Source organism: Hyla sarda, chromosome 3 (assembly GCF_029499605.1).
Source record: "Hyla sarda isolate aHylSar1 chromosome 3, aHylSar1.hap1, whole genome shotgun sequence".
Classification (NCBI taxonomy): domain Eukaryota; kingdom Metazoa; phylum Chordata; class Amphibia; order Anura; family Hylidae; genus Hyla; species Hyla sarda.
Window position 1 is genome coordinate 439,976,233 of NC_079191.1, and position 23,716 is coordinate 439,999,948.

At 45.5% G+C, this 23,716-nt stretch overlaps 1 long non-coding RNA gene across 1 annotated transcript; it reads right to left on the reverse strand.

Annotated features, from left to right (window-relative positions):
• Positions 1 to 1,645: 1,645 nt before the first annotated feature.
• On the reverse strand, positions 1,646 to 11,965 carry LOC130360899 (uncharacterized). Its single transcript, XR_008890862.1, has 3 exons — positions 11,871 to 11,965; positions 3,797 to 4,046; positions 1,646 to 1,746 (listed from the first exon to the last, which is right to left on the reverse strand). It is a non-coding gene; the product is annotated as an uncharacterized LOC130360899 (long non-coding RNA).
• Positions 11,966 to 23,716: the final 11,751 nt, after the last annotated feature.

Here is a 23,716-nt window from a genome sequence, read left to right on the forward strand (position 1 = left end):
GTCAGTCACACCTTAAATCAACTGGTGCCAGAGAGTTATACAGATATGTAAATTACTTCTATTAAAAAACTATTAACCCTTTCAGTACTTATCAGCTGCTGTATGCTCAAGAGGAAGTTGTGTAGTTCTTTCCAGTCTGACCACACTGCTCTCTACTGCCACCTCTGTCCATGTCAGGAACTGTCCAGAGCAGGAGAGGTTTGCTATGGGGATGTGCTTCTTCTCTGGACAGTTCCTGACATGGACAGAGGTGGCAGCAGAGAGCACTGTGGTCTGACTGGAAAGAACTACACAACTTCCTGCGGAGCATACAGCAGCTGATAAGTACTGGAAGGGTTAATATTTTATATAGAAGTAATCTATAAATCTGTATAACTTTCTGGCACCAGTTGATTTGAAAACATTTGTTTTCCACCAGAGTACCACTTTAAAGAAATTTTGATATCATCTTTTCATTGAAAAATTCTCAACCCCCCCAACCCTGGCATCACACCAGCCAATCTTTAATCATCTTTAGTCAAAAACAATCACTCTAAGACATATAACTTACTAATATAGTATGGTTGTTACGCCGAGCGCTCCGGGTCCCCGCTCCTCCCCGGAGCGCTCGCAGCGTTCTCTCATTCGCAGCGCCCCGGTCAGACCTGCTGACCGGGTGCGCTGCGATATTACTCCCAGCCGGGATGCGATTCGCGATGCGGGACGCGCCCGCTCGCGATGCGCATCTCGGCTCCCGTACCTGACCCGTTCCCCGTCTGTGTTGTCCCGGCGCGCGCGGCCCCGCTCCTTAGGGCGCGCGCGCGCCGGGTCTCTGCCATTTAAAGGGCCGCTGCGCCACTGATTGGCGCAACAGGCCTAATCAGTATTCTCACCTGTGCACTCCCTACTTATACCTCACTTCCCCTGCACTCCCTCACCGGATCTTGTTGCCATTGTGCCAGTGAAAGCGTTTCCTTGTGTGTTCCTAGCCTGTGTTCCAGACCTCCTGCCGTTGCCCCTGACTACGATCCTTGCTGCCTGCCCTGACCTTCTTCTACGTCCGACCTCGCTCTTGTCTACTCCCTTGTACCGCGCTTATCTCAGCAGTCAGAGAGGTTGAGCCGTTGCTGGTGGATACGACCTGGTCACTACCGCCGCTGCAAGACCATCCCGCTTTGCGGCGGGCTCTGGTGAATACCAGTAGCAACTTAGAACCGGTCCACCAGCACGGTCCACGCCAATCCCTCTCTGGCACAGAGGATCCACCTCCAGCCAGCCGAGTCGTGACAATGGTGTGGTCTTAGTAGCTCTCTGGCTCCTCCATTACCTGACAGGAAGTTGTGTAGTCCTCTCATTGTCAGTGTGGTGTTGTTTCAGCACTTCCCTAGATCCTCCCTCTCTCCTGACAGAAATGTATGTAATCCTCTTATTGTTTGTGGGTTGTTTTCTCAGCACTTCCCTAGATTCTCCCTCTCTCCTGACAGGAAGTTGTGTAGCCTTTTCATGGTCAATGTGGTGTTGTCTCAGCAGCTCCTGAATCCTTGCTTTCTCCTGATATGAATTTGTGTAGTCCTTTCATAGTCAGTGGAGTGTTGTCTCCGCAGCTCCTCCCTCTCTCCTGACAGGAAGTTGAGTAGTCATTTTACTGTCAGTGTGATGTTGTCTCAGCAGCTCCTGGATCCTTCCTCTATTCCGACATGAAGTTGTGTAGTCCTTTCATAGTCAGTGTGGTGTTGTCTCAGCAGCTCCCCATGTCCTCCCTCTCTCCTGAAAAGGAAACTGACAGGAGTACTGTGAAGAGGAATAGGCAGGATGGGAGGACTGTGATGAAGAGATGAGAGAAAGCAATTCATTCTGGGAATTGTAGTACTGAGCAACTGCTCAACCAGGAAGCACAGAGATTATCTGATATAGGAAATGACCCACAGACACACAAATCAAATTGACATTTGGTGGTTCCAGTACTGGGGCAGGCAGGTAAGCAATGCTATATGCCTCCGCATCATTTGTATTTGTTTACCCACTGTCGGAGTACCCATTTAATTCATACAATTTCCTTTGCTGCTGATCAGTTCATGTATCCCGGGCATTAGAAATAGAGAAGATTTTCTGGCTGTGAAGCCGCCTCAGCCCCCGGCCGGCTCTTCTTTCTTCTTCTTCCTATATTTCCACAATACAATAGCTTTCTTATGGATTTCAATGACACGATCCAATTATGTCAGTTCAAAGGGAACCTGGAAAATAAAGGTGTCACGAAACGGCTGGAGATGAATGAGTCTCGTTGGAGAGTAACGTCGATCTGTGCGGTTTATTCATCACATCAACAGCTGGTACGGGATCGGTATAAGCCGGAGCATTTATTAGGCTGTGATTAGTCTATTATTTTTATAGAATGGAGAGTTTACCGAGAGGGCAACATGACAGAGAGAAGGTCTCCGAAAGATTTCTAATGAAAAGAAGATATTAATGTGTTGGCTGCACTTGGTATCAAGAACGAGAGCCGGGAACGGTTGTGTATAGTAACAAGGATCATGAAGCAGCTGAAGACGTGGAGATTTACGGACATGATATCTCCCGTGTCTAACACCTTCCTACCTGCGGAGGTTATAGACACCCTAAAACAAAAATAGGCAGAAACCACCATCCACATCTAAAATGTATTGTGCCGGAACACGATAGCAAAGTGAAGTTACTATGTAAGGTATATGCCCAGTTCCTCCATCATTGCTTCTTAAAGGGGTACTCCGCCCCTAGACATCCTATCCCCTTCCCAAAGGATAGGGCATAAGATGTCTGATCACGGGGATTCCACTGCTGGGGACCACAGCCATCTCGGCTGCGGCACCCCAGTTATCCGGCGCACAAAGCAAACTTTGCTCCGTGCCGGATGACTGGCAATGCGGGGCGGAGGCTCGTGATGTCATGGTCACACCCCCTCAATGCAAGCCTATGGCTTAGACTTGCATTGAGGAGGCGTAACCATGACGTCATGTTGGGGTGCGACCGTGATGTCATGAAGCTCTGGCACAGCCCCCGACGCTCTAAACGAACGATTAGTGCAGCAGGGAGATCGTGGGGGTCCCTTTGGATAGGGGATAAGATGTCCGGGGTGAAGTACCCCTTTAAAGGGGGCTCTTTCACTACAACAACCCGAGTCTTAGTGTCCTGATAGGGCAAATAGAGGGGGTTCCCTTAGGATTTGCTCTGTTTATGCATGAGGGTGTTCACCCATTGATAAAAACTGATGGAGAAACTGGACCTTAGGCCATAGCCACCAACCGGATGCACATATCTAGACTAATTAAGCAATACAAATACATCTACCCTTTCCCCGAGCTGATGTCTGAATGGGATAAGAGGGTAAACTTAAAGGGGAATTCCGGTACTGAAATTCTTATTCCCTATCTGCAGGATAAGTTCATGAAGCATTGGTCGGCACACCCCCTCCATGCATCTCTATGAGAGAGCTGGAGATACACAAGCGCTGTTTCTCCGTCTCTCCCATAGAGATGCATGGAGGGGGCGTGTTGACCACCGCTCCAGAGCAGTGGTTACTCTGTGCAGTGGTCGGACCCCCCGTGATCAGACACTAAAGTTCAGTACCAGAGTTTCCCTTTAAGGGTTTCTAGACTCTGCTACCCAGCATGGCTCAAAGACAAGATGGTTAGGTATCACAACTAGTCCAGAGGTACAGTTGGATGGTAACTACATGGCTGAAAGTATGACAACGTACCCTAAAGGTTAGCCCATACAACTAAAAAATCTCCCCAGAAAAACAGTAGACAGTACAATGGGTTATACAGAAGAGCTCACTGACCTTCATCCAGGCATCAGATGCCGACTCACCACGAGATCAGTTCAGTTCTGCTCTGCTTGTAGTGATATCAAAGCAACAACCTTCTCAGCAGTGATGAATTATGTGCCACCATCTGGAAGTCGAAAGGTTGTTCTGTAAATGGATTTGGCAGTAACCAAGAACATTCTCTGGTTGAACGCATAGTGTCTTCTGTAGTGTCTGGCCATTTACGGGAAATGTTTTTCATGGTTTGGCTCAAGTAAAATTTTTGCTGTAATAACACAAGAGAGTGAATCACAAGAGAGTCCAAGCGAACCAGGAGAAGACAACCCTATCTGAACAGACAAGCACTGGTACTGGAGCTAAGTCTATCACTGTTTCATGTTATGATATGTTTGTTGGTCATAGATTGGGTGATCATCTGATGAACCTGATGAAGGTGTCCCATATCAACACTAAACATGTCCTGAAAAGAACTGTGCCAAGCAAATGTATTCATCACAAGTCAGAAGATACTACTTTAGGCCAAGAACGAATGTCCAAGATGGTGATTATGATTAAAAGTCTTCTTTTATTTAAAGGACAAGTCCCATGCCGATAAGTACAGAAAAATGTATCACCTTTCTCCAGGATAGGGGATATGTTTTAGATCGCGGGGGGTCCAAGCGCTGTGGCCTCATCTGCATGGAGCCCAGCTTTTCCACAGAGTGGGGCTTCATGACCTCCGCACAAAGCAGAAGCCGCCACGCCCCCTCCATATACAGTATCTCTATGGGACAGCCGTTTGGCTATCTTCAGCTCTCTCATAGAGGTATATGGAGGGGACGTGGCAGCCCCCGTTTCGGGCTGGGGTCGTGACGCGCCACTCTGTGGGGCTCCATACAGACGATTGTGAGGGGCAATAGCGCTCGGAACCCCCGTGATCTAAAACTTATCCTGCTGATAGGGGATACGTTTTTCTGTACTTATCAGCATGGGACTTGTCCTTAAATGTTTAAAAGTATGACAGCTTGTTTCATAAGGCGGCCCTCGTGAAACACGTTGTCATACTTCTAAACCTTAAATAAAATCACCCACGTGGATAACCATTCTTGCAGTAAAGTCTCATCTCTTGACAAGCCCCCTCAGGCGTCACCACTGCATCTATATTCTCGAGGAACCCTAGAGGATCCTTACCGTCCATTGGTACTGTTACGCCTAGCGCTCCGGGTCCCCGCTCCTCCCCGGAGCGCTCACGGCGTCTTTCTCCCTGCAGCTCCCCGGTCAGTCCCGCTGACCGGGAGCGCTGCACTGTCATGGCCGTTGGGGACGCGATTCGCACAGCGGGACGCGCCCGCTCGCGAATCGCATCCCAGGTCACTTACCCGTTCCCGTCCCCTGCTGTCATGTGCTGGCGCGCGCGGCTCCGCTCTCTAGGGCGCGCGCGCGCCAGCTCCCTGAGACTTAAAGGGCCAGTGCACCAATGATTGGTGCCTGGCCCAATTTGCTTAATTGGCTTCCACCTGGTCCCTGACTATATCTAACCTCCTCCCATGCACTCCCTTGCCGGATCTTGTTGCCCTTGTGCCTAGTGAAAGCGTATTGTGTGTCTAAAGCCTGTGTACCAGAACTTCTGCTACCCATCCTGACTACGAACCTTGCCGCCTGCCCCCGACCTTCTGCTACGTCCGACCTTGCTTCTGTCTACTCCCTTGTACCTCGCCTATCATCAGCAGTCAGAGAGGTTGAGCCGTTGCTAGTGGATACGACCTGGTCACTACCGCCGCAGCAAGACCATCCCGCTTTGCGGCGGGCTCTGGTGAAAACCAGTAGTGACTTAGAACCGGTCCACTAGCGCGGTCCTCGCCAATCCCTCTCTGGCACAGAGGATCCACTACCTGCCAGCCGGCATCGTGACAGGTACACTACGACTATCACCAACATAGGTAACCGGTTACAGGTTCCCGGCAGTCACGAGGTTTCACTAGAGAGAGGAATTGCGCAATCAGCCCCAACACTTTTAGGTGAGTGGATTTATCTGCATTTATCTTTCCTACACTAAATTCACTTAAATAGCGCCTATTTTCCGTTCCCGTTTTGTCCCTTTTTCTTTTTGCACTTTCTTCATCATAAGTCAGCTCTGCTCCATCTGCACATATATCCAGGCAGTCAACTGTTTTGCTTTATATATCAACTAGAATTTTAGATTTTTAGTCTTAAAAAAAAATAAATAATATGGTAAGGGTTGGTCATAAATCACGAAGCATCTGTATTATTCCTCATCAATCTGCTGTGAAGTAGCAGTAAATGTGGGAGACTTTGTCAGATCACACTGTGTCGGTGATAACTCAATGATACAAATCACAGGTGACATTACTGCAGGAAAATGGCGAGATGAAATGTTGGAGCGATCTGACCAATTTCGTAATTGATGGCGCATTTTCAAAGCGCATTATCTGGGTCAAGATGAGCAGAGATTCAATCATGGGGAGGATGTAGCGCGAGAAAAGAGAGATCTGGATCTACGGCACTGAAATATACGCACATTTTTTATTCCAAGTGTCACAAGTTGTTGCCTGAATTTCCTCAGTGAAGCCTGGACGGGGGCCGACATGTTGTTTATACAGAAGCGTGGTTATACCGGAGGAGATCACGTAGGTCCTCATCCGGAAAGCAACAGTGATAAAAAGGTCCTGAGATAAAATCCATGGCGGGTATAGATAGATATGTAGCGCGGGGAGTTAAGTCTCGTCCGTCATGCTAGGCTGCCTTTACAAGAAGACAAGAGAACACAGTGGTATGGAGGCACAAAAGCTTTGCAGTTACAGTTACGCTATGTGGTTCTACAACTGTACTTAAATGTGGTACTCTGTCCCTAGACACCTTATCCCCTATTTAAAGGATAGAGGATAAGATGTCTGATTGCGAGGGGTCCCGCTGCTAGGACCCCCCCCCCCTGCCATCTCTGTGCAGCACCCGACATTCTAAACAGTAAGTTTAGAACACCGGATTCCCGCGGCGGGAGACGTGACGTTGCGCCATGCGTGACGTCATGAGGATGGCGTGACGTCATGAGGGGGCACGGAGTGATGTCACGTCTTCCGCCGTGGGGACCCAGCATTCCAAACATACTGTTTAGAATGCCGGGTTCTGCACGCAGATTGCAGGGGTCCCAGCGGCGGGACTTCCGTGATCAGACATCTTATCCCCTATTATTTGTATAGGGGTTAATATTTCTGGGGCGGAGTACCCCTTTAATCCTTTCTGGTAATACAATTTAAAATATTCATCTGTTCGAAAAAGTCTCAGGTCCCTGTTCTCTTCACAGGAGCCTCCTTCAGTGTTACTTCACACAGGCCCACACCCACCATCAGATCCCCCTTTTATCTTTTAGCTTCTTCCTGTTGTCAGACCCTGCTCGGACCCCAACATAGTTTTCTGCCATATAAATATCCAATCCCTCCAATTCTCCTCCCAACACAGTCCAGGGATAGTCGATTATGTGGACTCTACTTTTAGGGACTCCACGTTACAATTACTTCTACTGTCTACTGGGCCCAGTCCACTGTATCTTAACCTGGCCAATGTAGGCCACATTACAAACGTAATCTTCCAGGCCACTCCACGTGCCTGTAAGACAATATCCACTGTAGTTGTTAGAATACCATGACTAGGGCATTTATATACTCTACTCGAAATAAATCGAGATTTTTAAAATATTTTTTAATTTCCTTTTTTTTCTTTACATATCAATCAATCCATTGATTTCCAGAATACCACAAACTTTCTTCTTGGGGTTGTAAATTCAATGTTCAGAATCGTATGCACAAAGTTGTAGCCCTACTAGGCGGGGGAGGAGGGGGTCGATGCTGCAGCCTCTGTAACCTATTATGTTGCTGTGAGGCTCATGCTGTGAGAGGGGAGAAAGAGCAGCAAAGAGAAATCAACTGATTGCCTCAGAACTTGTAATTCACACCAAGACGCCCAGCCGCTGAGCAAGCATGAATATAAACCCCCTTAGTCCTCAGTGGTGTGAATATTTGTTGTGGATTGTCTGATTTAGAGGCCTTGTAATCTACATTAATCTCAGGCTTTTACTGGATTGTCCGTGGTCGGAGTGATTCTTGTTTTACCAATGTATGTCTATGGGGCTCCACTCATTACAATATCCGAGGTAAAGGTATTGTCCTCAATAGACAGTTTCTTTTTGTTACAAGAGTCCATAAACTGATCACATTGGGAACCATAGCTGTAATCTTTGGGGGAATCCTGCAATAAGTATTGAAAGGGGTACTCTGCTAAAACTATTCCGAACGCTGGAGCCGGCATTGGGAGCTCGAAATGTCATAACCCCGCCCCCTCATGATGTCATGTCCCACCCTCTTAATTCAAGTCTATGGGAGGGGGTGTAACAGCCGTCATGGCCCCTCCCATAGACTTGCATTTAGGTGGCGGGGTATGAAATCATGATGGGGCGGGGCTATGACATCACAAGCTCCTTGCACCGACTCCAGTGTTCGGAACAGTTTGTTCCAAATGCTGAGCAGCGGAGCATCCCTTTAAAGGGGTATTTCGGCCAAAGACATCCCTATCTCTATACAGATGTCTGATCGTGGGGGGACCGCATTTTCTGGGACTGGAGAGGTGATGTCACGCCACAAACCCTCCCATAGACATTAATGGAGGGGGCGTGGCGTGACATTACGAGGGGGCGTGGAGTGGTGTCACGTCTCCAGCCCCGGAAATACAAAGATTTCCGAGACTGGAGCAGCAGCCCTGCATAGAATGTGGATGCTGCACGGAGATTGTGGGGGGTCCCAGTGGTGGGCACCCCGCGATCAGACATCTTATCCCCTAGCCTTTGGATAGGGGAAAATATGTTTTTTGCCGGATAACCCCTTTAAATGGAGCACAGAATCTTCTCACTCAGGAAGAACCCCACCACTTTTTGCACTATTTAGAGGCTTCCTATCATAGCACAAATTTATGAAGTGATGTGCATGAATTTTGCACACTCGCGGCAGGTTTTACATTGTGCAGAAAATCTGCGCTCATAATAACCCCTTAAGGACACAGGACGTAAATGTACGTCCTGGTGCGGTGGTACTTAACGCACCAGGACGTACATTTACGTCCTAAGCATAACCGTGGGCATCGGAGCAATTCCCGTGTCATGCGCGGCTGATCCCGGCTGCTGATCGCAGCCAGGGACCCGCCGGCATTGGCCGACGCCCGCGATCTCGCGGGCGTCCGCCATTAACCCCTCAGGTGCCGGGATCAATACAGATCCCGGCATCTGCGGCAGTGCGCGATTTGAATGAATGATCGGATCGCCCGCAGCAGCGCTGCGGGGATCCGATCATTCAGAACGCCGCACGGAGGTCCCCTCTCCTTCCTCCGTCCGGCTCCCGGCGTCTCCTGCTCTGGTCTGTGATTGAGCAGACCAGAGCAGAAGATGACCGAAAACACTGATCTGTTCTATGTCCTATACATAGAACAGATCAGTATTAGCAATCATGGTATTGCTATGAATAGTCCCCTATGGGGACTATTCAAGTGTAAAAAAAATGTAAAAAAATGTAAAAGTAAAAGTTAAAAAAATGTGAAAAATCCCCTCCCCCAATAAAAAAGTAAAACGTCAATTTTTTCCTATTTTACCCCCAAAAAGCGTAAAATTTTTTTTTTATAGACATATTTGGTATCGCCGCGTGCGTAAATATCCGAACTATTAAAATAAAATGTTAATGATCCCGTACGGTGAACGGTGGGAACGAAAAAAAAAAAAGTCCTAAATTCCTACTTTTTTAATACATTTTATAAAAAAAAAATTATAAAAAATGTATTAAAAGTTTTTTATATGTAAATGTGGTATCAAAAAAAATTACAGATCATGGCGCAAAAAATTAGCCCCCATACCGCCTCTTATACGGAAAAATAAAAAGTTATAGGTCATCAAAATGAAGGGATTATAAACGTACTAATTTGGTTAAAAAGTTTGTGATTTTTTTTAAGCGCAACAATAATAGAAAAGTATATAATAATGGGTATCATTTTAATCGTATTGACCCTCAGAATAAAGAACACATGTCATTTTTACCATAAATTGTACGGTGTGAAAACGAAACCTTCCAAAATTAGCAAAATTTTGTTTTTCGTTTTAATTTCCCCACAAAAATAGTGTTTTTTGGTTGCGCCATACATTTTATGATATAATGAGAGATGTCATTACAAAGGAAAACTGGTCGCGCAAAAAACAAGCCCTCATACTAGTCTGTGGATGAAAATATAAAAGAGTTATGATTTTTAGAAGGCAAGGAGGAAAAAATGAAAACGTAAAAATTTAATTGTCTGAGTCCTTAAGGCCAAAATGGGCTGAGTCCTTAAGGGGATAAATCCCCCCCACTTCCATTGTTTTCTTATACTTTTGCTAACATGGTGAACCTGTAGATCTTTTATTTGAAAATCTAAAACATTACAATTCTAAACAATAATATAATAATACAAACAACATACCATTCAGAAAGGACATGGAAGTGAGACCACCATTCAACAGAAAAGCAATGATCAAGCACTCACCCAATCGCTGCTGTATACTTCAAATTTTATTCTGGAATCCTTGGTACATACAGATACAGGTACACAGGGAACAGTGTGAAAACAGGTGAGGCAAGGGAACGCTCAAGGTGGCAGCAACATGTTTCATGTTCTGCGGCGCTTTGTGTTGCTCGTCACATGTTTCACACTCTGTGGAGCTTCGTCTGGCCCGTCACGGGCCAGACGAAGCTTCGCAGAGAGTGAAACATGTGATGGGCCAGACGAAGCGCCACAGAGCATGAAACATGTTGCCACCCTCTTAAGCCTCCCCGTCTCACATCTTCTGCCCCCCCACCCCTACGCTTTTTGTTTGTGCCTCCCCTTTCCTACCATATGGACATTGCAGACATGTATATAGTCCATCAAACAGAAAAGCAATGATGAAGCACTCCCCGAATCGCTGCTGTATACTTCAAATTTTATTCCGGAATCCTCAGTACATACAGACACAGGTACACAGGGAACAGTGTGAAAACAGGTGAGGCGGGGGACACTCAAGGTGGCAGCAACACCTTTCACGCTCTGCGGCGCTTTGTCTGGCTCTTCACATGTTTCACACTCTGTGACGCTTCGTCTGGCCCGTCACGGGCCAGACGAAGCGTCGCCGAGAGTGAAACATGTAACGGGCCAAACGAAGTGCCGCAGAACTTGAAACATGTTGCCACACCCTTGAGCAACGAAGCACCGCAGAGCATGAAACATGTTGCCTCCCCTGTGTGCGACAAAGCGCCGCAGAACGTGAAACATGTGACAGGCCAGAAGAAGCGCCTCAGAGCGTGAAACATGTGACGGGCCAGACAAAGCGCCGCAGAGCGTGAAACATGTTGCTGCCCCCTTGAACGTCCCCCGCCTCACCTGTTTTCATACTGTTCCCTTTGTACCTGTATCTGTTTGTACCGAGGAATCCGGTATAAAATTTGAAGTTTACAGCTTGGGTGAGTGCTTCATTATTTCTTTTCTGTTGGATGGACTATATACAAACAACATATACCTGTGAACCCGTACACGTCTGCAATGTCCAAATGGTGGCACAAAAAAGAAGCGTAGGGGGGCCAGTAAGGTGCATATATTTTGGAGCCCTTTAGCACTTGTCTTCCAGTATTTTTTTTGTTCTGTTATGAGGAATATCCGACACCATATAAAAAGCAAAAAAAAAAAAAAAAACAATGACAAGCCCTAATCCTCACATACCGCCATTCTACATCACCATAATAGAAATCTATTTGACTCTTGATAAAAGTCTCGGCGATATAGAAATGAATATTGAAGATAAACCTGGGAGCTGCAGTCAGGGATACATTGTGGAAATATTTTCCTAATAGGATTTGTCTGGGAGCGGAGCGGCGTTCCACGGCCGGGTTACCATCTGTTTCTAGCATGAAGAAGTGGAGTAAATCTCTGATACAGCTGCATGTTTATCCTGGGTAACAGCAGGCGCTCTGTCAGACCTGGAGAGCATTTACGCCTCAAAAAAACGACTCTGCCGTCTATTGTTTATCAGGCATCGCGAGGTGTCACTTACGGTGAAGTAGATCCGCGTTCAGCGCTCTGCTGGCAGCCGAGTGTCTCCGCCAGATCACTCACTGCTCTAATACCTGATCGTGTCTCATAAATCACTAGTCATCTCCCCCCCACCCCGAGGGCTTCACCTGCGCAATTCATGGCTATATAATGACTTTTAACACATTTTCATTTAATAACATCAAATATTCTGTATCTTAGCAACGGGAATAAATTACATGCGATAAATCTATGTTAACATATCACAATGTACCAGAAATGAGCTGTGCTATAATAGAAGGGTACTCTTACGATGATATAGTCTGCAGGGCAGCGACGTGACCGCCATCTTTATGTATAGTTATCGGTATGAGGCGGTGGTTACATTACCAGATGGAGCAGTATATACCTTCACTTGCACCTTGTATAATGTAGGTTAAGTGCTGCTTCCTGACTCTTTTTGCCATTGACACAGACAGTACTTTATCCTTGTCTCTATAAATAAATAGCACAAACATATGGCCACTGAGGCCAGGGCTCAGCGTCCTGTGCTAAGTGTCCATGGACCTCATTACCGCACGTCATGACTAACCCTCTGGGGCTGTATCTGTATTATAGTGATGAGCGGCATAGGCCATAATCGAATTTGCGATATTTCGCAAATATATGGACCAATATTCGTCATATATTTGCGAAATTCGCATATTCGTTATATTCGTTTTTTTGCGCATATGCGAAAATATATGCGCATATTCGCGAATATTGAGCCCTCCCTTCTTTAATGGTATGGGGAACTATGAATAGTGCATTAACTCTGTGATTTTCTGCCTGTTGTAACTGATAGGCCCATTGTGGTCTATGGGGATCTCAAGGCATGTAAAACAGTAAGATAAGCAGGACTGTCTCAGCAGCACAATTGAATGGGAGACCTCCACTTGTTCGAGTCCTGGGGTGGGACAGAGTGTTACTGTGTTGTGGTTTAACTTTACTTTCCTGGAAAAGCTGCTTAGTTACCCATAGCAACCAATCAGATCGCTTCCTTCATTTTTGAAAAGGCCTCTGAAAAATGAAAGAAGCAATGTGATTGGTTGCTATGGGCAACTGCACAACTCTTCCTCTACACTGGTTTTCCGCATTTGCGCATATTCGCGAATATTGAGTCCTCCCTTCTTTAATGGTATAGGGAACCATGACTGGTGCATTAACTGTGATTTTTTGCCCATTGAAACCAATAGGCCCATTTTGGTCTATGGGGATCTTACAGCATGTAAAACAGTAAGATAAGCAGGAGGGTCTCGGCAGTACAGTGGAATGGGAGACCACCACTGGTTTGAGTCCTGGGGTGGGACAGAGTGTTACAGTGCTATGGTTTAACTTTACTTTACTGGAAAAGCAGCTGAGTTGCCCATAGCAACCAATCAGATTGCTTCTTTCATTTTTCACAAGGCCTCTGCAAAATGAAGGAAGCGATCTGATTGGTTGCTATGGGCAACTCAGAAACTTTTCCTCTGGACAGGTTTTGATAAATCTCCCTCTATGGGGGAGATTAATCAAAACCAGTGTAGAGGAAGAGTTGTGCAGTTGCCCATAGCAACCAGATTGCTTCTTTCATTTTTGAAAAGGCCTCTGGAAAATGAAAGAAGCGATCTGGTTGCTATGGGCAACTCAGAAACTTTTCCAGGAAAAGTTTCTGAGTCTCCCATAGCAACCAATCAGATCACTTCTTTCATTTTGCAGAGGCCTTGTGAAAAATGAAAGAAGCAATCTGGTTGGTTGCTATGGGCAACTCAGCAGCTTTTCCAGGAAAGTAAAGTTTAACCACAACACTGTAACACTCTGTCCCACCCCAGGACTCGAACCAGTAGCGGTCTCCCATTCCACTGTGCTGCCGAGACCCTCCTGCTTATCTTACTGTTAATGCACCAGTCATAGTTCCCTATACCATTAAATAAGGGAGGACTCAATATTCGCAAATATGTGCATATGCGCATACATTTTTTCATATGCAGAAAAAAAACGAATATTCATAATTACGAATATATAGTGCTATATTCGCAATATTCGCGAATTGAGAATTTTCGCGAGCAACACTAATCGGTAACAGCCATGAGGAGCGAGCATAGGGGCGAGTTTAGTTTTTTTTATTTGCCCTCTCTACCCCAGGGCATCTTCTTTCCTTCTTGAAAATTATGTACATATAAATAGTACACAAAGAGTACCACTCCCGGTCTCTCCCTGTAAAGGATGTAGGTATAGATAGCACTGTCTCCCTGGCTCTATCGATGAGTCATGTTAGCACAGATAGCACTGCCTCCCTGTATCTACCTGTAAATATTATAAGCACAGAGAGTGCTGTCACCTTGTCTATTCATGTAAATTACCGTATTTATGGGGGTATACCACGCACCGGCCTATAACACGCACCCTCATTTTACCAAGGATATTTGGGTAAAAAAAGTTTTTTACCCAAATATCCATGGTAAAATGAGGGTGCGTGTGTGCGCGTGTATACCCCGATACACCCCCAGGAAAGGCAGGGGGAGAGAGGCCTTCGCTGCCCGCTTCTCTCCCCCTGCCTTTCCTGGGGTCTAGAGCCCTGCTGCCGGCCCTTCTCTCCCCCTGGCTATCGACGTCATGCGCCGCGCCGTGCAGCGCATAGCAACGACACCGGGGACGCACGCCGGCGTCGTCGTCCGCATAGCGCGGACCCAACCCAGGTAATTATGCCACCGGGGATGGGGGAGGCAACGGGGCAGCGGCGCCGGCAATGGGTGCCGCTGCCCCTTCTCTCCCCCTGGCTATCGGCGCCGGCACCGATAGTCAGGGGGACAGAACGGGCAGCGGCGCCGATAGCCAGGGGGAGAGAAGGGCCAGCAGCGCTCTAGACCCCAGGAAAGGCAGGGGGAGAGAAGCGGGCAGCGACGGCCTCTCTCCCCCTGCCTTTCCTGGGGGTGTATCGGCGTATAACACGCACATAGACTTTAGGCTAAAAATTTTAGCCTAAAAAGTGCGTGTTATACGCCGATAAATACGGTATGTTGGTTCAGATATTATTGTCTTTCTGTTTTTTGCTGTAACTTATATAGGTACAGATGAAACTACCTCCCTGCAAGTACCTGTAAATAATAAAGGCACAGATAGTACTATCTTCCTGTTTCTACCTATAAATGATGTAGATACAGATAGTGCTATCTCCATGTCTCCCCTATAAATTATGTAGATACAGATAGTGCTGCCTCCATGTCTCCCCCTATAAATGTTGTAGATACAGATAGTTCCGCCTCCCTGTTACTCCCAGAAAATTATGTAGACACATGTAAGGCTGTCTCCCTGTTTCTCACTGTAAATGAAGTAGACACAGATAGTACTGCCTCCCTATATCTACCTGTAAATAATATGTGCACAGATAGTACTGCATCCCTGAGACTCCCAGTACGTGATGTAGACACAGATAGTACTTCCTCCCTATATCTACCCGTAAATAATATAGGCACAGATAGTACTAGTACATAGAAAAAGAAGCGTATACAGATCCATAATGAAAAATAGCAAAATGTTATTGACATATAAATACCAGTTCAAATACATACATTTAAAATCAAGTAAAATACATAAATAAGTTGCAGACACAGCTGCACATCTGCAGCCACAGAGGCACAGAAAATGAAGGGTGGTCCGCTGGAACTAAATTGCTACCGTAAATATGACTATAATAATGTAAAGAATTTAAATAAACACCTACACAAATACCCAAAAGAAATAAACTATAGTGAAAAAGTATAGAGGGATAGGAGTAACTAACCCCCAATAGACCCAGTGGTCAACTAAACATTGAAGGTAGGTGTGTGTAGAACAACTAAGCAAGTCATCACAAAGAAGTACCATGCACAAATAATATAATAGACAGGAATAGTTACCAGTATACAGAGTGACACACGTGCACCAGACCACCCTCACCCAACGTTTCACCAATAAGGCTTCTTCCGGACATATGTATTGAATATATATATACCGTATTTTTTGCCCTATAGGACGCATCGGCGTATAAGACTATTTTTAGGTGCAAAATCTAAAAAATTAAAGATTTTGAACCCAATAGTGGTCTTCAACCTGCGGACCTCCAGATGTTGCAAAACTACAACTCCCAGAATGCCCGGACAGCCGTTGGCTGTCCGGGCATGCTGGGAGTTGTAGTTTTGCAACATCTGGAGGTCCGCAGATTGAAGACCACTGCATAGGAGGTAATACTCACTTGTCCCCGCCGCTCCGGACCCGTCACTGCTGCCCTGGATGTCGCTCCATCGCTGTCGCCGTGTCCCCGTCGCTCCGGAACTTCTCTGCTGCCGGTCGGGTATCCTCCCTCTCCGTCGCCGCCATCACGTCGTTACGCACGCCGACGTGCGTACGCGACGACGTGATGATGAGGAAGGAGAGCGCCGGCCATACAGGGGATCCCTGAACGGAGAAGACACCGAGGAGGCAGGTAAGGTCCCTCCCGGTGTCCTGTAAGCACTAACCGCGGTGAAATCGCGGCGGTCCCGAACAGCCCGACTGAACAGCCGGGCTAGTGTCACTTTCCCTTCAGACGCGGCGGTCAGCTTTGATCGCCGCGTCTGAAGGATTAATACAGGGCATCACCGCGATCGGTGATGTCCTGTATTAGCCGTGGGTCCCGGCCGTTGATGGCCGCAGGGACCGCCGCGATAGGGGTGTATTCGCCGTATAAGACGCACCGACTTTTCCCCCCCAGTTTTGGGGAAGAAAAAGTGCGTCTTATACGGCGAAAAATACGGTATATATATATGGAATACTTGGTTTGTTACCAACATCTGGTGAAAATTTCATGTAAAAAAAATCCTGGAAACATATTTAGTGATAAAACTGGTGACGTGCTCAATACTTATTTCCCCCGCTGTATACAGAGGAATTTAATAATCAGAAGAATGTGGTCTCTATGTAATGAATAGGTGCAGTTAGAGGGGTGCACATACTTTTTCACTATACTCTCCACGTCCTATCACTCTGTATCCGGTTATTAATATGGTCGTCTTAGTGGAGATACTTCATTTATTTGTCGTGGCTTTTTATAGAGTCTTATAGTCTGACTGATTCCGCCCCCGAACTGTCTAAATATTGAGCGGCGAGACACACGGATGGAATTGCTGCAGTGAAACATTATTCTCTTCACAACAGGGAAACAATTAGGGAAATCATTTCTTCTCCCAAAAGACAAAATATATTTATTTCAGCTGCTGCATATTAAAGGAGATGGGATCTGATATCAATTCTTCATGGTCCTTACAATGAGGACGTCTGAGGATAATCACCTGCGGGACGAGTCTGCGCCGGGCCCATCCAATATGAGATCAATGTACAATATAGTCAATAGATGTTGTGCACATATAGGATAACACTATGGAAAGGTGTTATATGGGGTCATTGGGCTCACAATACACCGGCCATAGTGCTCTGTGACCTCTTTCTAGCCTCCTGTGTGGGGACACCCTATGTCCTTAACCCCTTAAGGACCCAGACAATTTTCAGTGTAGGACCCGGACATTTTTTGGACATCTGACCACTGTCACTTTAAGCATTAAAGGGATACTACGGCGCTAAGACATCTTATCCCCAATCGCGGGTGTCCCGCCGCTGGGGACCTCCGTGATCTTCCACGCCGAACCCCGTTAGAATCAGCCCCCGGAGCGTACTCGCTCTGGGTCTGATTACTGGCGATCACGGGGACGGAGCATAGTGATGTCATGGCTCCGCCCCCGTGTGACATCACGCTCCGCCCCCTCATTGCAAGCCTATGGAGGCTTGCATTGAGGGGGCGGAGCGGGACATCACACGGGGTGGAGCCATGACGTCACTATGCTCCATCTCCGTGATCGCCAGTAATCAGACCTGGACCTCCGAACCTCCCTGTCGGTTTCCTCGTTCTGCCCCGCCTATTGTGGGTGGGCAGAATGGGGAAACCGAAAGTTAATCCTCCCGCCCCCCTTCTGCTATTGGTCGTCGCTTATAGACGACCAATTGCAGGGATAGGAGGGGTGGCACCCCTGCCAACTCACTCCTATCCCTTCAGGGGGATCGTGGGTGTCTTGGACAACCCTGACCCCCCTTATTTTCCCGGTCACCAGGTCACCATAGATCCGTATGACCCGGAATAGCCGCAAATCGCCGGTGGGCAGCTGCACTGGGTGCCTGCTGATCGATATCAGCAGTCACCCCGGTCTGGTCCCCGCCCGGCGCGCAGCGGGACCGGAATTCCCACGGACATACCGGTACGTCATGGGTCCTTAAGACCCAGGGTGTCATGATGTAGCGGTACGTCATGGGTCCTTTAGGGGTTAAAGGGGTACGCCGGTGGAAAACAATTTTTTCAAATCCACTGGTGCCAGAAAGTTAAACAGATTTGTAAATTACTTCTATTAAAAAATGTAATCCTTCCAGTACTTATCAGCTGCTGTATGCTCCACAGGAAGTAGTATAGTTCTTTCCAGTCTGACCACAGTGCTCTCTGCTGCCACCTCTGTCTATGTCAGGAACTGTACAGAGCAGGAGAGGTTTGCTATGGGGATTTGTTCCTGCTTTGGAAAGTTCCTGAAGGTTTGATTTTTGAGGGACCAATTTAAACATGTTAAAACTAGTGAGCTTTATGGTAAAACTAACATCTCATCTTTATTCTGTAAGTCAGTCCAATATTAATTAATTTATTTTAATTTAAAATTGCCCTATGACCCTTATTACTTTTTTATTTTACCATCTAAAAATCTATCATTTTGAGATACGATTTTATATATATAAACAGCTATTCTGGTGTGTTTTTTTTCTCAATTATGCCGTATTCTCTGAGTGATCAGTAACATTATATTTTAATAATCAAATGAAGAATGTCCAGTGCGAGGATTCTGTATAAAAGACAAATAAAAATGTTCATTATGTAATAGTAGTAACATAAATAACATCAGTTACGGCAATAGCCTGAGGTGTTTAGTTACATTTAGTAGCTTAATCATAGGCCTATGACTAAGCTCCTGTACGGAGCAAAACACGTCAGGCTATTGCCGTAACTGATGTTATTTATGTAAATATTTGCCTTTTATAAAGAGTCCTCGCTCCTTTGGCTTTTTTTTTTTTTTTGTTGCAGTGGCCGCCTTCTTGTCTGTGCATGTGAGGAGAAGTGCTGAAGCTGTGCTGGCTTTTTTTAATAAAATTTTTGTCAAATAAGTGGAGGGGGGATTTGATTTTTTTATATGGGGAGGATCTTTTAAATATTTCTTCAATTGTTTTTAAAAGTTTTTAAGTTCTCCAAGGGGACTTTTATAAGCAGTCATTAGATTTCTTAAGGTAGGGTCAAATGTAGCGCATCTGCTGCATATTTGGTTCTGTGGATGCACTAGTGCCCGTCCCCTGGGTGGGCCTCCAGCTGTTTTCCCCCTGTGTCCTGCTCGCAGCAGCAATCCGCCACTACGGGCAGATACATAGGAAGCCGTCAGTCGTGCACAGATGCACAGCACTCCAGACTCTCTAGGCTGAGAGCAGCCACGATGTCTGGAGTACATTGAGCATGTATGCGTGTGACTCACAGCTCCTTCTGTGTCTGCTTGTAGCAGGGAATTGCTGCTGTGAGCAGGGCACAGGGGAAACACAGCTGGAGGCTCACTGTAGGGACAGGCAGTAGTACATCCGCCATGTCAAATACGCAGCAGATGCGCTACGTGTGATCCTACCCTTATACTGATCAGTGCTATGCTTTTGCATAGCATTGATCAGTTAGATCGGCACTCTTCTAATATAGCCTGCCTGAGGCAAGCTTCATTAGCAGATCGCCCTATGGCCAGCACTGAGGCCTTCAGAAGGCCTCCAGCTACCATGGAAACCGGACTGCACCCCCACATGAGACTGCCGGAAGCCAAACCAACAGGCTTGCATTCACCATTCTGACACTCACCATTCTTTAATGCTGTGATGAAAGTCATTACCGTCGGTCAATGATTGTCGGTCATTACCAGTGAGTGCTGGCTGCTGATAGCAGCCAACACCCACCAGCTATGAAGCAAGCTCAGCTTCTGAGTATAGAATAATAGCAGGAGCATCCCGTACATGTACAGCATGTGTTAGGTAGCTAGCTTGGAGCTTCTGTGTTTGTGACGTCATGCCACGTCATGCCACGCCCCCTCCATTCATGTCAGGGCTTGATCAGTCTTAGTAATAGGAGAGGAGTCAGACAGTGAAGCCAATGGGTCAAATATGCCAGAAATAAAATATACAATACAAACTCTAGCTAGAAGTATGAGCTCTTTCGCAGGCAAGGTATGAGAGCAGACTGCCAGCATAAATAAGAGCCAGACCAGGTGCTCTCCTCAGGGTCAGCTGACAGAGAACAGGATGTTTCCACAGTAACCAGTGTAACAAAAAAGACCTCAGTGCAGATTAACCCTTCAGGTTCTCACAAGTATTATGTCAGTACTGGGTTAGTGTTAGGGTTTGAACAGTCTTAGTATTAGGTCAGTGATAGGTTATTGTCAGGGTTTGATCAGTCTTAGTATTAGGTCAGTGTTGGGTTAGTGTCAGGGTTATATCAGTCTTAGTATTAGGTCAGTGATAGGTTAGTGTCAGGGTTAGATCAGTCTTAGTATTAGGTCAGTGTTGGGTTAGTGTCAGGGTTAGATCAGTCTTAGTATTAGGTCAGCGTTGGGTTAGTGTCAGGGTTAGATCAGTCTTAGTATTAGGTCAGTGTTGGGTTAGTGTCAGGATTAGATCAGTCTTAGTATTAGGTCAGTGTTGGGTTAGTGTCAGGGTTAGATCAGCCTTAGTATTAGGTCAGTGTTGGGTTAGTGTCAGGGTTAGATCAGTCTTAGTATTAGGTCAGTGTTGGGTTAGTGTCAGGGTTAGATCAGCCTTAGTATTAGGTCAGTGTTGGGTTAGTGTCAGGGTTAGATCAGTCTTAGTATTAGGTCAGTGTTGGGTTAGTGTCAGGATTAGATCAGTGTTAGTATTAGGTCAGTGTTGGGTTAGTGTCAGGGTTAGATCAGTCTTAGTATTAGGTCAGTGTTGGGTTAGTGTCAGGATTAGATCAGTCTTAGTATTAGGTCAGTGTTGGGTTAGTGTCAGGGTTAGATCAGCCTTAGTATTAGGTCAGTAGTGGGTTAGTGTCAGGGTTAGATCAGCCTTAGTATTAGGTCAGTGTTGGGTTAGTGTCAGGGTTAGATCAGTCTTAGTATTAGGTCAGTGTTGGGTTAGTGTCAGGATTAGATTAGTCTTAGTTTTAGGTCAGTGTTGGGTTAGTGTCAGGATTAGATTAGTCTTAGTTTTAGATCAGTATTGGGTTAGTGTCAGGGTTAGATCCATCTTAGTATTAGGTCAGTGTTGGGTTAGTGTCAGGGTTAGATCAGTCTTAGTATTAGGTCAGTGTTGGGTTAGTGTCAGGGTTAGATCAGCCTTAGTATTAGGTCAGTGATGGGTTAGTGTCAGGGTTAGATCAGTCTTAGTATTAGAACAGTGTTGGGTTAGTGTCAGGGTTAGATCAGTCTTAGTATTAGGTCAGTGTTGGGTTAGTGCCAGGATTAGATTAGTCTTAGTTTTAGGTCAGTGTTGGGTTAGTGTTAGGGTTAGATCAGTCTTAGTATTAGGTCAGTGTTGGGTTAGTGTCAGGATTAGATCAGCCTTAGTATTAGGTCAGTGTTGGGTTAGTGTCAGGATTAGATTAGTCTTAGTTTTAGGTCAGTGTTGGGTTAGTGTCAGGGTTAGATCAGCCTTAGTATTAGATCAGTGTTGGGTTAGTGTCAGGGTTAGATCAGCCTTAGTATTAGGTCAGTGTTGGGTTAGTGTCCGGTCATTTTCACTGTGGGTTCAATGTTAGTCACATATCAATTAGTGTTGAGCGCGAATACTCAAAATGCACATTTTTACCACGAATATCGGCACTTTGCGATCTCTCAAATATTTAGAATATGGCGCTATAGATACTTAATGATGAATATTTGTTTAGTTTTTTTCTTCCCAGTACACATCACAACAGTGATGTGTACTGTGTAAAAAAAAGTGATAATTAGTGTTATATAGGGTAGGTTAGTGTAGCAGATAGTTTCTAGTGTAGGGTATAGTGTTAGTTAGTTGAAAGATATAATTGCGCATGCGCACTATACAAATTTCAATACGATTTTCAAATGGAAAAAAAGTTAATGAACATAGCGAATATGAGAATTTTGTGAACATAGGACGAATATTCGTTCATATATTTGTGAAATATTGCGGATTGGAATATAGCCCCTGCCGCTCATCACTAATATAATGTATAAATATTCAGGTCACAGAAATCAATGAAGATCCTGTATAATATAAACGCTCTGACAATCCAGATCCAGTTCAATTTCAAATTAAGGGAAAAAACAAACAAACAATTGGATTGTCGCTGTCGTCACATTTGCTAAATAGCCCTGAATGAATTATCTGGCGTGTCCGCCCCTATTGCAGGATTAGCGCTCACACACATTGCTGCAGATTGCTTTACAGCAAATAATTTCATTGACAGTTTCGCCAAATGACTAAAGTGAAGATTATGCGCTCGGCGAATGCTGACGGGAAGTATTAATATTTTTAATGTAGAATTTCTCTTATTTATGGCAATCGGTGGACGTGAAGGTTAATTGAATGATTTCATATTTAAAGAATATAATCCACAAAGAAGCAGCGGAGGATTTCCCCAATATTAATTATAATAGAGATCCAGATCATTGTGAGCACAACAGCAAATCCTGTACACTGGAGGGGAAACTAATGTATGTGCGCATGGAATTGTGGGTTCAGGTGTGTGTATGTACATGTGAGTGTGTGTACATGTGAGTATGTATATAGGTATGAGTGTGTATGTACATGTGAGTGTGTGTACATGTGAGTATGTATATAGGTATGAGTGTGTATGTACATGTGAGTATGTATATAGGTATGAGTGTGTATGTACATGTGAGTGTGTGTACATGTGAGTATGTATATAGGTATGAGTGTGTATGTACATGTGAGTGTGTATATAGGTATGAGTGTGTATGTACATGTGAGTGTTGTGAGTGTGTATGTACATGTGAATGTGTATGTGGATATGAGTGTGTATGTACATGTGAGTGTTGTGAGTGTGTATGTACATGTGAGTGTGAATGTACATGTGAGTATTCTGAGTGTGTATGCATATGTAAGTGTATATGTACATGTGAGTGTGTATGTACATGTGAGTGTTGTGAGTGTGTATGTATATGTGAGTGTGTATGTACATGTGAGTGTGTATGTACATGTGAGTGTGAATGTAGATGTGAGTATTGTGAGTGTGTATGTATATGTAAGTGTGTATGTACATGTGAGTGTTGTGAGTGTGTATGTATATGTGAGTGTGTATGCACATGTGAGTGTGTATGTACATGTGAGTGTGAATGTACATGCGAGTGTTGTGAGTGTGTATGTACATGTGAGTGTGTATATAGATATGAGTGTGTGTACATGTGAGTGTGTATGTATATGTCAGTGTGTATGTACATGTGAGTGTGTATGTACATGTGAGTGTTGTGAGTGTGTATGTATATGTGAGTGTGTATGCACATGTGAGTGTGTATGTACATGTGAGTTTGAATGTACATGTGAGTGTGAATGTACATGTGAGTGTTGAGAGTGTGTATGCACATGTGATTGTGTATGTACATGTGAGTGTTGTGAGTGTGTATGTATATGTGAGTGTGTATGTACATGTGAGTGTTGTGAGTGTGTATGTACATGTGAGTGTGTATGTACATGTGAGTGTTGTGAGTGTGTATGTATATGTGAGTGTGTATGTATATGTGAGAGTGTACGTACATGTGAGTGTTGTGAGTGTGTATG